Genomic DNA, 15733 nt, shown 5'->3' on the forward strand with positions numbered 1-15733 from the left:
ACACCAAGTGTGGTCTGTCTGTAGACCAGTAGCATTGATATCACCTGGGGGCTTATTTACAATGCGGAGTCTCAGATCCCAGCCAGACCTGCTAAATTAGAATCTTCATTTTTAAGAGACCTCCAGGTGATTGGTACTAACATTAAAGTTCAAGAAGCATGAAGCCCAACGCACAGGAAAATCTTATTGATTTCTCCAGCTGTTAAATCAGAATCAGTGTTGAATTCTGGGTACTTACTGCTCAGGTGAATTTTAACATTCACCTTGCTAAACTTGAGAATCTCCGAATAACCTCACACAGAGTGGAGGGCTGTGCTTTGTGTAGAATGGGGGACAGAAGATGGGCCTGTAATTCAGCTGGAGGAGAATCAGGCCAGAGAAAGCCTTCTGGAGGCAATATTTTGAAGCGCTTGGAGAGCAGGTGAGGTCAGTGAGGCAGAGAGAAGCTGAAGGGCTCTTCTGACGCACTGACCTCAGGGGAGGGAACAGCAGGCGGTGTGTGGTGAGCATGTAGCTGGGGGCTCTTCCGGAGATGAGGCATGGGCCACTTCTGCCGTACTTGGGAGTTCGTACTTCATCTCAGGGGCAGTGGGAGTAGGGTGGGTGATAGCCGAAAAAACTGTTTTCAGAGGAGAGTGATGTAATTAGATTTGCACTTTAGGAAGCACTGGCTTCTGGCACAAACAGCAGATCCTTTGAAGGTGGAGGAGAATGAAAGCAGAGAGAACAGACTGGGAACAATTTCAAGGAAGAAACAAACTAAAGTGACTGTCAGGAAAGATGGAAAGGAAGAGAGGAATCGAGACTCACTTTGTTGGTAGCTAATTTTATGGAAGAAGATAATGAGGTAGGAGTTTGGAATGATCCCAAGGTTTCTGGGGTGTGGTCTAGGAAATGGTGGACAATTCACCAAGACAACATATAATATAGAAGAGAAAGAACAGGCTTGGGATGAGAGAAAGGAAAGAGGAAAGGAGGATAAGATAAGCAAGGCTTTTACATGTTTAAGTTGCCCGTGCGCTGAATGACTATAGATGTAGTTAGAAGTAGTTGGATATCAAAGCTCAGAATGGTCTGGCCTAGAAATGTAGACTTGAGAATTATTAATAAATAAAAAAGTAATCAATTACATGTATTTGAATTTATAGGAATCCTCCCCAAAAGAGGGTTAAACATCAGAAGAGTAGAGAGCCTATGCGGGGTATCAAGCATTTGAAGATCAGATGAAGAGAGAGGTTGATACTTGCAGAAGTAGACAGAGAGGTAAGTGGAAAACTAGAGAGGAGGGTGTCACAGATGCCAAAGAGAAAGGAGCGGTACGGGAGGGTACCCAGACGAGAAGGATGTGGGACACAAATATTTCCTGGAGCTGGTAATCATGTCATTCTTAGGACAATGAGACTTCGTGATTATGGGTGCTGTTGTAGCAGCTTCACGAGTGTCAGATGCAGATTCTTACTTGATACTTAATGGCTTGCATTTGAGCAAATAAGTTTTCATTTCAACAACTATTTTTTGAATGCCTGGTTTGTGTGAAGTACCAGGGCTCTAAAGACAAACAAACATGGGACCCTGGCCCCTAGGATCCTGTTCCTGTACCTCAGTGAGCTTTTCCAGTGGAGGAAGGGGCCCTATGTCTCTTGAACTGTCCTCAGGTTGCCTGATGACAGGTCCACAGATGCAGCCACTTACTTGTTGAGCCCCTGTGGTATGCTGGGAACTGGGCCAACCACTCAGGATGCAAATACGTATGTTTATTGTGTAAACTGATTCTCTAACCTTCTAGAGTTCTCTTTCTGGTGGGTGATATAAATGGATAACTCATTAAACTCTACTATCAATTTCTTTTGCTACTAAATTTTAAGTACTCTAATAGAAGTTTCAAGAAGATATCATAGGGAGAACATTCATTGAGCTTCTAATAGATGCCGAGGCAAACTAATAGAGTGACTTACTTGTGCTTCTGCTTGGAAAATCAGCTCTGATTTGTGAATGAACATAGCCTGTGGAGTTGCAGGATAGAATCACATGGCAGTAAGGCTGGTTCCATGTGGCTATTGTCTAGTGAAGGGCTGGGAATATGTTCCTTTAGTACTATTTGAACAGTTTCACAAAGAGACATTGTACAGAGTAAGGTGGAAGGAGCGTAGTTATCAGGAACATGTGGCTAAGGTTTTCTTTGTCTCACCACTGCATTTCAAGGTCAGCTGGCTTTTGGGGGAAATAGACCCTCCTTTGCCCAAAGTGAAATTGGAGGAGATAGACTTTGCTGGGACCTCACTGGTGGTTGTGTGTGTAGCCTCCAGGCTCTAGGGAGCTTGTATTGGTTTGAAAGCAGCAGAGGAGGTGCAGACTCTCATTGAATAGGTTGGCTGTTGAGTTTCAATCAGAGGTGTTTTTCTCTTTGAGTGTATCTGGGGGAGAATCCTGCTGGGTGAAAATCCCTCTGAATACTTCGTCCTGAATTCTTTGAGTGGTTTTGGAAGCCAGACCCGCATTTTGGGGAGTTTGGAGGTTGTTGCTAGGTTCTTCTTAATGGGATGGGATGACTAACTGGGGGAACCCATGGTCATCTTCTCTGCCATGAACAAAAAGTACCAAGTCTGAGGGTGGAGGTAGCAGCGTATGAGTATCTTTATATGTAATCACATGATTTCCTTGAGGGAGAGGACGAGCTTCAGTGTTATGTCAAAGCGCACATTTGGAAGGCAATTCAGTCAACCACATAGAATGTTGACAAAAGTCCTGTTCAATCATCTGGAGATCAAAGGTGAATATGACACTCTCCTCGCAAGATAAACAACCTGGCCATGGAGACGACATAAAAAAACAAACAAGTCTAGTCTGGTGAATGCATAAGGTACTCTGGAAACCTAAGAGAGCAGTTGATTCTTCTGTGAGCGGTGTTTGGGGAGGAGGCAGTCGTTGAAAACTCAGAGAGGAGGTGCCACTGGCGCAGGCCTTGGAGGAGAGCAGGGCCTCAGCAGATGGCGGCCCTGAGAGAAAAGGTAGTAAGAGGGGCTGGAAATTGGTTTTACTTGGATCCTGTTTTGTTGTCCAAACAGGACTCAAGTAGGCAGCTTTGTGTAGAGAATTTAATCTTAAGAAATGCACTCAAATATCCTATGATATCACTTATAAATAGAACCTACAAAGAAATGATGCAAATGAACTTACAAAAGAAAAACAGACTCATAGACCTAGAGAATGAACTAACGGATACTAGGGGAAGGATGGGGGAAGGGACGATTAGGGGGTTTGGGATAGACATGTATGCACTGCGGTATTTAAAATGGATAACCAACAAGGACCTTCTGAATAGCACAGGGAACTCTGCTTAATGTCATGTAGCAACCTACATGGAAAAGAATTTGGAAAAGAATGGGTATGGGTGTATATATATACATACACAACTGAATCACTTTGCTGTATACATGAAACTGTCACCACATGGTTAATCGACTATGCTCCAATACAAAATAAAAAGTTAACAAAAAACCCCTCAGTATTCAGAGGCCTGAACTTAGACTGTTAGACTAGCACAGACCTTACTGGGGTCATGCATGCCAGCCTCTGAGTGAACAGCAAGGAGACTAGTTGAGGATCTGAGAGGTGGGGTTACAAACTCACCATGAGGTCTTGGGTCTGTACTGAAATTAGAAGCCCTTCTTCATTTCCAATGCTTTCCCCAGTCTACTCACACATCTAGCCTCTCTCCCACATCTTCCACCCTTGTCATGACTCATGCATGAAGGGAGGAAAGATGTAAAATAAATCCTAATGTTCATGGACCAGCAATACTTGTTGGCAAAAAAGGACTAGACAAAATTACTTGCCCTCTTAAGCCAAGGACACTGCACACAGAATCCAGGACTGATTTCAACTCACTGGGTTACTATCAGGATGATTCTGCCCAGTGAAATCCAATTCGAGACATGCCTATTGAATCCATACTATGGGCGAGGCTCAGAGGAAATCAGACCCTCTGTTTCAGGACAATCATGGAGGCTTCTGTGACTTCATGTCCATGTCAGGGCAGCCTGGACCAAACTGAGAGTGCCTTGTACCACTGTTCAACCTAGAAGGATGCTTATCACGGTATGCTTTGTTTGTAGATTCTTATGATCAATTTATCTTTGCATCTGTAAAGCAAGTGTGGATTAAATGATGACAGACCTTTCTGGGTGCCTGGCTGATTGTGCAGGGGTTCTGTCCACACTGTCTGCTGTGCCAGATGCTGTGAGTGGCACAGACACTTTCAGACAGATCTGGCGGTGGGTCTCTTTTCCACCTCTGGGAGGCTGTCAAGCAGTGACCCTTGGGTTTTATATCAAAGTTAGCTCATGTCCCTATGCCACCATTGCTGAACATGCTAAAATTAGTAGCATTTGGTCTTTTAAAGATCTGAATTGTCCTCTATTTGTTTCTAACATGTTTGCTTACCATTCTAGGAGCTCAGCTATCTGTTCTCTGAACAGATCCTATTTTTCTTAAGGGTGTTGCTTAGAATGCTAATAATTTAGTGTTGAAGGAGGGACACACTTGGAATAAAAACAGAATGTTAGGTTTATTGAAGCTGCTGGAGTAAAGGATAATGCCTTGGAGAGGAACCATTGGCCTTCTTTCAGGATTCAGGTTTATGTGGGATGATTCCAGGGAGGGATTAGGAGAACAGGGGCCAGTTCTGGATCAGATGATGTCAAGGAGCAGGAGGAATTCAGTGACTGGGTATCTTCATAAACTTTATCAACGAGGCTGGTGGATTAAAGTTGGGCTAGGAGGAGTTATTAGAAGAGAAACAGCATTCTCTTGTGTTAGAAGAGGGGAGGTCTTGTTATTGTTGAGGTTATGGAGTGGCCATTTCTCTGTCTTGCTCCAAACACAGCAGCAGCATGGCCTTGTCTGAGCACCGTTTATGTGCGTTGTTTTTGTTCAGTTGGTAACAGCACTTTCTGGCTGCTGACAGGGCCGTTTTTCATGTTCTCAGTAGACTGCTCATTTGTAAAATGAGAGGATTGCATAAGATGAATGGTTTTCTAACTGTGCTCCCAAGAAGAGAGTTCTGTGGGGAAGCCTTGGGATTACTGAAGGTGCCTTGGAGAGGACGAATGGACAGGGCTCCTTGTACCCCGACCTCCTCTTAACAGAGAAGCTGTGGTCTTCCAGTTTTACATTGAGCGTTATGCATTAAACCACGTTTTAAACAAAAGAATGTTCTTTTGCTAAAGAAAAGCTTAAAGATTGCTGGACTGGACAAGCTCCAAGGTCTCTCTGTTGCTTCAAGTCACAAAGAAGTAAAACAGTTTGTCCTAAATGTATACAGCTGATTGGATTCAGTAGCCTAGGTTTGAATGTCTCCTCTGCCACCAACTTCAGAAGTTTGTTTATTTCATTTAGTTTTGCCCACTGTGTCGGGATTTCAGCATTCCATGTCTAAACACCAGGGGGACACACAGGAAATTTATTTTTATTGAGTCAAACCTCATGAAAAGGATTGCATTTAAAAACTGAAACTTATGTATATCTGGCTCAACAGTGTAGGAGGACAAGGAGGAGAGAAAATTAGTAATGGAACCCATTTTTATCATCCTGTAGGTGAGGTCTGGGGAATCATGGCTTCATATTATTTCATAAGTGATCAACTGTGTAGTATGACACATTTAGCACAGATTAAACTAGGTCCTTATTTATTATACAATTCTTTGGTGGATAACTATGCTTCCATTAAATTTATGAGATCCATCCTTGTGTATTTGTATTATTGTCGTTCAGTCGTTAAGTTGTGTCTGGCTCTTTGAGACGCCATGGAGTGCAGCACACCAGGCTTTCCTGTCCTTCACTATCCCCTGGACTTTGCTAATAATAATTTATATTGTTAGCTACTTGCTTATTAGATGTTTATTTTCTACTCTACTTTGGCAATGTGGCTGTTGGAATTTTCCCTTTAATTCTATATGTATAGTCTTGGCATATTTTAACTCTGGGTGTACTTTGGATGCTTAAGATCCTAAAGTTTTATGGTTATAATTTATGTCTTTATAATCATCACTGATCAGCTATTGATAGCAATTGATTCAGCTCATAACTTGTTCTAACTTGGACTTCCTTTGAGTTGACCATGACATACTCGAATTTACAGGAGTGACTTTGGCTGATTCTGCTTTGGGGATTTAATAGCTGCTGTTAACACCTCTGTGTTACACCATTTGCTTCCTCAAATGTGAAATCTGGAACTTGGATGGTTATACAAACTTGGCAACAAGGGTAAAACTCATAATACTAATTAGAATCTGGAAATAATTTATTAATGTACTAGGAGAGAGAACCTTGCTCCCCGAATCCATCCTTTGGTTGTCTGATAGAGGCAGTTCACCACATGCAAACTGATTAGAATCTAGCTCAGAAGTTTGCTCAGTGAACAGGGCAAGAAAAGTTGGACATTGTTAAACTGTGTTTCTCAGTGAGGCATTTTGAGAATCACTTAAGTGAGCAAAAGATGACAGTATACTTCAGGGTTCAGTGATCTATGGCAAAGGTTGCCTGTTTTGTATGTCCCTTATGCTAAGAATAGTTTTTAGATTCTTAAGTCAGTTAAAAAAATCAAAAGAATAATCATGTTTCATGAGATGTTAAAACTGTAACATTCAGATTCCATTATTTGTAAATAAAGTTTTATTAGAACACAGACACTCATTCATTTCCATATCATCCATGGCTATTTTGTGCTATGATGACAGAGCTGAGTAGTTGGAAAAGAGATCCTATAACCTGAAATGGCCAAAATATTCACTGATTAGCCTTTTATAGAAAAGACATGTCAACCTTTGGTTTTTGTTAGTGTTGTACAAGAAAAAGTCTAAGACAATAAATAATCTCATTGAATTATGACTGCTTGCTGGTGAATACTTATTTATTCTAATATTTTTCTGGAGAGTATCTTTTGGAATCAGCATATTTGGTTTTATAGATAGGACCAGACAGAGGTTTAAACGTTTTTTTCTCTAATTCTTTTTCATTTAGAGGCACATTTTCCAATTACTGGGCTGATCTTTACTGTTTTTATGGAAGAAGTCATATTCTGTGTCCTAGTTATTACTTTCTCTTCCTGTTTCTGCTTGTGGATGTTTTGCCTGTAACCAGGTTTATGTATGTTGATTTAGCTCATAGGGACTAGGAAAATGAGTGTGCTGAGACTTAAAGGTATTGGTGTCCAATAAAGAATGCATGGAAGACTGACTGACTGTAAGGATGCAGAGTTCTAAGGGGCAGGAGAAAGGAGACAGAAGTCTGTAATAGAGTCGTGATGATAATTTGTCAGCAAGTGCAGACCAGCAAAATTCTGCTGTTTGAAATTTCAGGGAACTGCTTGGATTGCAGTTTATATTGCAGGAGGTGTAGAATTCGGAGTAACTGGGCAGAAAATGCCTATTTTTTCCACTTCCCAAGTCACTGAAGGATGCAATGAATTAATCTTTGGTACAGGGTAAATGCAGAGAAGGGAATCTGGGTTTTCAAGGAGCAAGGTTAACATGAGAATGCTGTTTGTTATGAACTCCCAAGAGTTCACAAGAAGACAACTAAATTTCCAGATGAGAACCCCTCTCCGGGGACAGAGTATTCTAAATTGAGGGGCATATTTTGCATTTTCAGGCTCATTCCATCTGTCTTTTCTAATCATGCCTGTTACTTACTATGGAATGTGGGTTGTTATGGTGATGTGAGGACAGGAACCATCTGCCTTGCAGAATCTTAGAAAACTTTATAGACCTCATAATGTTGGTAAAAAGAAGGAAGGAGGAAGAATGCATTTGAAGACCAGCTTAAAAGTGTAAACTTTCACCAAGATTTATGTAAGCTACGTTCTATTTTTCAGGGCATACTCTTGAGAGTATTCACCTGATTCCACCCATTCATGGCACCTCTAAAATCTCATTTGATTCAGTGACTTCTGTCCTGTAAGTCCAATGACCAGCATACTGACCTCAGTTCTAGGGGGAACACCTTCTTGAACCTTCCTTAGTCTAACAACTTTGAACATCTGGTTGATCAAATGAACACAGTATCCTGTATGTCGTCAACATTGTAGTAATTTTTGTTGTCGTTCAGTCACTAAGTTGAGTCTGACTACAACCCCATGGATCGCAGCATGCCAGTCTTCCCTGTCCTTCACTATGTCCTGGAGTTTGCTCAACTTATGTCCCTTGTGGTGCCATCCAACCATCTCATCCTCTGTGGTCCCCTTCTCCTCCTGCCCTCAATCTTTCCCAGCATCAGGGTCTTTTCTAGTGAGTTGGCTCTTTGCATTAGGTAGCCAAAGTATTGGAATTTCAGCTTCAGCATTGTAGTAAGTATGTAGACTCTGTATTTCCAATACAGTTGTTGAGGGAATTTATTAGCATTTGCTTATTCACTGAGAGGGAGTACATATTTTCATACTATCCAATTCACCTTCACAGAAGAGTGGACTTAAATCAAGAAATTCTGGGAATCTTTGCCACATTCTCTTCTAGGGAGATATGCTAATCACAGGCATGATCATGCCCTGTTGTAAAAGTTTAGTCAGTTTCTTGATTTCCTCACCATTCACGTGGCTTTCTTGCTCCTAAAAATTTCCAAGAAAAAGAAACCATAAAAATGGAATCATAGAAAAAGAATAAGCTGGTAGGACAGTATTTGTTCTATCACAGAGTACAGAAGTACTTTCTAGGCACAAATGCAAAGGGAGAAACCATAAAAATACTGACTTGTTCTAGAACAGAGCTTCACAGCTTCAGCATTGTTCACAATTTGGGCTACATAATTCTTTGTTGTGGGAGGGGGAGCATTGTGGGGTGTTTGGCAGCATCCCTGGCCTCTACTGACTAGATGCTAGCAATACCCTTTAGTCAGGACAGCCAACAATGTTGCCTGATGTTCTCTAGAGGTTAAAGTCACCCCTGGTTGGGAACCACTGTTATAGATGATTGTTTGGGATGCAAGGCAAAAAAGAGCCCTCTCCTAGTCAAGTCATGGGGGCTTTCCATGTGCATACGCAAGGTCTCAGCTTTGAAATGTGAAATTTCAGGGAACCAGCAGGTTAAGGGGCTGACTCTGGTCTTTCTCTCTCTCTCTTTCTCTGGTAGGATTTGGGGAGTTTCTTTCAGGGCAGCACTGCTTCTGTTCTCACACCCACTTGCCCTCTGTTCTGTCTCTACTCACGTGGCCTCCTTTTGTTTCTTTCATTTCTGATCCCATCTCCCTTCTACTTGCATATTCCTTTAGCTTGTCAGCTCTTCCTGTGGAATCTGTGCCTTTCAGATTCTGCTCTGCCGCTGTCTGTGTGTGAGAGAAATTTAGCTCCACTGATAACCACGTCTCTGCTGTGATGTCAGACTGTGTTACAGTTCAAAGCATTATGGGAAGCTGTTCTTGGGTCAGGTGCATATGCCTCACCAACAGCTGTCACCAGGAAGGAAGGGTTACTTGGTATAAAGTATGGGTGCTAAGCAACAGGAGCCGTGAACTACTGACTCACTCAGAAGGCTTTGGTGTGGACAGGTAGGTGCTGATTGAGATCTCTAAAGAGGAAGTTTAAAAATTCCGTCTATCAAAAAAAAAATCCAAGGAGTTTACCTGCATGAGATAAGCTGGGTAGAAAATTTAATATGTAACACCTGTGCATGCGTGCTCAGTGATGTTGACTCTTTGTGACACCAAGGACTGTAACCTGCCAGGCTCCACTGTCCACGGAATTTTCCAGGCAAGAATACTGGAATAGGTTGCCATTTCCTCTTCCAGGGGATCTTCCCAAACCAGGAATCAAACCTGAGTCTCCTGTCTCTCTTGCATTGCAGGCAGATTCTTTTACTGCTGAGACATTGGGGAAGCCTCTTATGTAACACAGGACTACTATTAAAAAAAATGACTTTATGAATCAGTATGTAAAGGACATGTGCAAAGGGCAGGAACATGTGGAAAGCAATCAAAAAACTAGAACTATCAAGGCCACAAATATTTGAGAAAATACACAAAGTATAAAAGAAGTGTAAATTATGACAAAGTAAATACAAAGTTTAGCCTTTCAAATTAGTCAAAAATTTAAAATGATAATCTTTTACCCTAATGGTGAAACAGCAAAATTGTCATTCTGGTGCCAAAAGAAAAATTGCTGATGTTTATGAAAATCAGTTCGGTAAGTTTTTAGATATACTCTGATAAGATAAATGAAAGCATCAAAAATGTTCATACCTTTTAAGTCAGTGTTTTCCTTTGTGGAATTAGCCCTAAATAAATATTTAGAGATGTGAGTAAAGATTATATACAGGGGTGAAATGTTCATCAGAGCATGCTTTATTTTAACAACATATTGGAATTAACTTAAATATCCAAAGGGGATTGATTAATGCTGTTTTCAAAACCTATTTAGTGATATGAGAAATGCTCAGAATATTATGTTTCGTGAAATGAAAGAGTTGCAAAGCTATTTCAAGTGTCATTCAAATTTTGCATGTATTTGTAGAGATATGTACATTGAATTAAAATTGGGAAGCATTTCAATTACTTAACAGTGGTTATTTATAATTGGTAAGATGATTGGTTGTACCTTTTTGTAACTCTTCTGTGTCTTCTAATTTTGTGTAGTAAGAGCCCCATTACCTATATAGTCAAAAAATTATTATGGTTAAAAAATTCAGTTTGCTAATGGTAAGCTTTTTTTTTTTTTAATCTTTGAAGTATAATTAAGGTTCACAATATTGTGTTTCAGGTGTTCAGCAAAGTGATTCAGTTACACACAGACACACATATATATTTCATGTTATTTTCCACTATATGTATTCAGTTCAGTTCAGTTCAGTTGCTCAGTCGTGAACACGACTCTTTGCGACCCCATGCATGCCAGGCCTCCCTGTCTATCACCAACTCCCGGAGTTCACCCAAACCCATGTCCATTGAGTCAGCGATGCCATCCAACCATCTCATCCTCTGTCGTCCCCTTCTCCTCCTACCCTCAATCTTATAAACTATAATACCCCAAAACTATAGGTGGTAAAAGATATTGAACATAGTTCCCTGTGCTATGGACTTCCCTGGTGGCTCAAATGGTGAAGCATCTGCCTACAATGAAGAAGACCTGGGTTCAATCCCTGGATTGGGAAGATCTCCTGGAGAAGGAAATGGCAACCCACTCCAGTATTCTTGCCTGGAAAATCCCATGGACGGAGGAGCCTGGTAGGCTGTAGTCCATGGGGTCGCAAAGAGTAGGACACGACTGAGCGACTTCACTTTCTTTGCCTGTGCTATCCAGTAAATTCTTGTTGCTTACCTGTTTTATGTATAGTAGTTTGTTAATCCTATGCTCCTAATTTATGTCTTCCCCACTCCCTTTCCCTTTTGGTATCATAAGTTTTCTTTTCTACGTCTATGGGTCTGTTTCTATTTTGTATATAGGCTCATTTATATGATTTAAAAATTTTATATAAAAGTGATATCACATAGTGTGCCTCTCTGTCTGAATTACTTCACTAAGTATGATATCCTTTAAGTCCGCCCATGTTGCTGCAAGTGGCAATATTTCTTTCTATTTTTTATGGTTGAGGAATATTCCATTGTCCTAATGGTAAGATTTAAGATGGGATATAGGCTGTACTCTAAAGGGTCCTCCCAAAGTGAGAATATAAAACTACAGTCTATTTTTTTTTTTTTTAAAAAGCAAAACTACAGTCTAGGGTACAGCCTTTCAGATTGTGAAATCCACTTTTTCATCTCACTAAATGTAGACAAATTTAATGTAGACAGACTCACATTAACTAAGTTTGTAGACACTGAGGTCTAAAAATACAATTCCAATGAATTAAGTTGCAATAGGATATAGAACTATGGAGAAAACTAGATGTTTGTGCCCTCTGGCTAATTTATTTTCTTTCTGTAGCTCACTGTGTGGGAAACCAGATTATAAACATAATATTGTCTTGTGAGCAGGGGATCAGAAGTGGGAGTGTTAATTATAACATTTTAATGTTCCATTGCATCAATTTTTAATTGCATGAGACTCTTGGTCTGCAGTGGGCATAAATATGCCACCAAGGCCAGATAAGTTGAGTCCTCTTTTGTGGACTGAGATTGCACAGGTGTTGCCAAAGTTTGTCTTGTTCTTGATCACCTCTGTCTTTAATTATGTGCAGTGTTTCTGATGAAATTGACATTGGCACATACATCTGCACTCATTTTAAAGTAGGTTCAGGTTTCAATTTGTCTTTAATAAAGGATATAGAACTTAACTGAAGGGAGGGACCGCAGAATGGGAGTATACATTCTGGGTCTCGACCCAACTTCCCAAGACCTAAGAGCCCCTGGTGGGAGGGTACACGGCTCACAGTGACGCTGTCCACATAAGGTGGGACTTGCCAAATCTCAGATGCTTGATTTTGTGTTTCAGCGATGTCCCCTTTATATCCGAGGCTTATACATCAACAGTCTTTATATGCATGGTGGGTATGCAGGTTCTTTACCATCTTAGCCACCTGGGAAGCCCATATGTATAACACATACTTTTATGTCTTACTGTTTTTTATATATAACTTTGAAGGGCTGGTTTACAAATGTAGGGCTCTTCTGGTTCTTTACCTAGACTCATTTGCTACAATCCAGATCAATCTTCCTGGGAAGATGAAGCAGGTGTCCTGGCCTCAGCTTTTAGTGCTACAGCTCTGAAATTCCCCTTATCAGGTCAATAAATGTTATGAAATAGGATGAGAAATTAATGACTCAGGTTTGCCTTAGCCTTCCTCTTCCCCACTCCACTCAAGAGGTTTTTGGGATGGTCCAATCAGTTCATACCCTCCCCTGTCCTGTGAATGGGGTCCTGAGTCCATAGTCAAGTTCTCTGGGGCTTTATTATGCAAAACTTGGAGAAAAGAGAGAGGGAGAAAAACAGGAGGTACAGGACTCCAGGTCTAGGGGTGGAGTTTTGTAAAGAATTTGGAGAGAAAAGGGGAGAAAGGTTCTGATGTGAAGGGAGCAGAACAGAGAAATAAGCTTCCTTCATGGTACTCAAGGGGCTTCCCAGGTGGCGCTAGTGGTAAAGAATCTGTCTGCCAATGCAGGAGACGCAAGAGACACAGGTTCAATCCCTGGTCAGGAAGATCGCCTCGAGTAGGAGGTGGCAACCTGATCCGGTATTCTTGCCTGGGAAATCGCATGGACAGAGGAGGCTGGCATGCTACAGCCCATGGGGTTGCAAAGAATCAGACACACCTAAGCACACACAAATATAAACATGTGGTACTCAGGAAATGCAAATAAAACATTTAGCTTTTTCTGAAATTGCTTTTTTTTCCTGCTGATTATATTTCTCTAGAGATGATACTGTTTTGAGAACTAGACCATATGAATCACTGTTTATTTCTATTAATTTCTGATTAATATATGTGCACATGGTAAACATTTATATGGGACAAAATGAAAATTAAGCCTCCCTCCCATCTCTGACCATGAATTGCCCAGTGCTTTATCTCATGCGACTGCATTGTCGCATGCATCGTGGGCTACAGTCCACGAGGTCGCAAAGAGTTGGACACGACTGAGCAACTTCACTTTCAGTTTCACTTTATCTCATGCGACTGCATTGTCAGTGTGCCTACCTCTGTAGTTTGAGATAGTCTATACATAGAGAAGGCAGTGGCACCCCACTCCAGTACTCTTGCCTGGAAAATCTCATGGATGGAGGAGCCTGGTGGGCTGCCATCCATGGGGTCACTAAGAATCAGACACGACTGAGCGACTTCACTTTCACTTTTCACTTTCATGCATTGGGTAAGGAGATGGCAACCCACTCCAGTGTTCTTGCCTGGAGAATCCCAGGGACGGCAGGGCCTGGTGGGCTGCCGTCTATGGGGTCGCACAGGGTCGGACACGACTGAAATGACTTAGCAGGAGCAGCAGCAGCATACGTAGAGAAGCATATGTATATAAGTAGCTTCTTGATTTAAAAAAGTAGAGCATTGTACTCATTGTTCAGAATTTTGCTTTTTAAATTTAAAAGCATATCTAAAAGTGTTCCATGTTAACACATGTATACGTCTCTATACGTGTATCTACTTCATTTAAAAAATATCAGTCACGTCTTTATAAGCATTGCAGTTGAAGGAATGAAAAAGTGCTATATCAGTGTTATTGTAAGTGGTAACTATGGTTCCATGAAGTGTCTTACTAGAGATTTCTGCCAGGTGATCCCAGCTGGCTCACTTGCTCTTCTCGGGTTCTCACCATTTTTCTGCTCATTGTAGGCAAACATGGTCCAGTGGGCAGGCAAATGTAGCAAGAGGAGTGAGGTATGCTCAGTTCAGCAGGAGGCAGCGATTAGGTTACAGAAATGAAATGTGAGAAAGAAGGACTTCCACTGTCCTACAGGGCTTCACTGCTTTCAAGTTTGGTTGATTTTTATCCAAATCTTGCTTTAGGGCTCTCTCAGATCCAGACGGCCTGGCCCAGAGAGCCTGGCTCACACACAACTATTCACCTTCAGGAAGCTTACAGCTTCATATAGTACATTTTGTATATTAGCTCAGTCACCCTCAGAATAGCAATTTTACTTTCATGTACCCTACCTTGGATTTGTTCATATACTATTAACATAATGGAAAGCTGAAAAAGATATTTTTCATATTCTCCCAGGTAAGGTGAAAATGGTTTTCTCAAGTATGTCTAAATAACCATGGAGACAAAACTCACTTATCACTGTTCCCAGTCTTCTCACTGGACACTACCCTTTATATAGCTGCTGTTCCAACTTTAAGCCTATGAGATCCACAGAACAAAAACCTACAGTGTTTCTTTTAATATCTGCACTAGGACTCAGGCATTTTTTTTTCAATTATAGTTGGAGGAAAAAAGAAAATTACAAGACCAGAGAGATGAAACAGATTTCCCATAAGACACTTTTATTTATTTATTCAGGCTTTTCTCATCACTTTTCCTAGCCTAGATCTCCCTCCTTCCCGCCACTTCAGTTGAGAAAGTAATTATAGACAACAGCAAAGAGCATATAAACACTTCCAAAGCCAATTCCTGTTATATATGAGCCTTTAGGAAGTAAAGTGCTTTGCAGCAGTTTTAAAAATCTCTGAACCTGTCTGGGATGTCAGGACTAAGGATTTGATCCATAAAAATTTCCTAAACAGCTCCATGGAAATTGTAACCATATGTTTACAACTTTAAAATGCATATCTGAATTGAGATAAACCTGGCAGTCAATGCATATGCCATTGATGCAAATAAAGCATTTTCTCACAAATACAATTTACTTAAATGAGGAAGCAAGTTAGATATGGTGAGGTCCCAATGTTTCATTTTAGTGAATTGCTTCAAAGTGATGCTCTGATTTTAAAACTTGCATCTCCTTCTGCACTAGGTTCCGTGGGTAGTCTGTCCCAGTAACTGTTATCGTTAGAAAGACTTTCCCTCTTTGTGTTTGATTGTGCTGATTCTTCTGATTACAAGGAGATGGATATTTTTGGACACCTACAGTCAGAGAATAGTCAAGGCTTTTATTCATCTTTTGTTTCCTATCAAATAATATGTCACATTATCTTCAGATATTATCTCCTCTGTCAGATAATGCTTGTACAACAAGTTCCTCTGAACTCAGAATGTGGTTCAAGCACATTGGGGATTTCAAGCTGGCTGGTATATTGGTGTTCACACTGGGGGTTTTGTTTGCAGTCCATGGTGGGGACCTATCCCCTGTCAAATATCT

General features: G+C 40.9%; 1 long non-coding RNA gene across 2 annotated transcripts in view; it reads left to right on the forward strand.

Moving 5' to 3' along the window:
• The first annotated feature begins 260 nt into the window (after positions 1-260).
• LOC147364376 (uncharacterized) overlaps positions 261-15733 on the forward strand; it is an 85893-nt gene continuing 70420 nt past the window's right edge. The window contains exons 1-2 of one of the 2 annotated variants that reach the window (XR_015134425.1): positions 261-502; positions 1149-1263. This is a non-coding gene — a long non-coding RNA (uncharacterized LOC147364376). The remainder of the gene's footprint in view (positions 503-1148; positions 1264-15733) is intronic. The other variant, XR_015134424.1, reaches the window with a different exon arrangement.

This window comes from Bos grunniens, chromosome 10, assembly GCF_055505025.1.
Source record: "Bos grunniens cultivar Pamir isolate PY7600 chromosome 10, Bosgru_T2T1.0, whole genome shotgun sequence".
Taxonomy (NCBI): domain Eukaryota; kingdom Metazoa; phylum Chordata; class Mammalia; order Artiodactyla; family Bovidae; genus Bos; species Bos grunniens.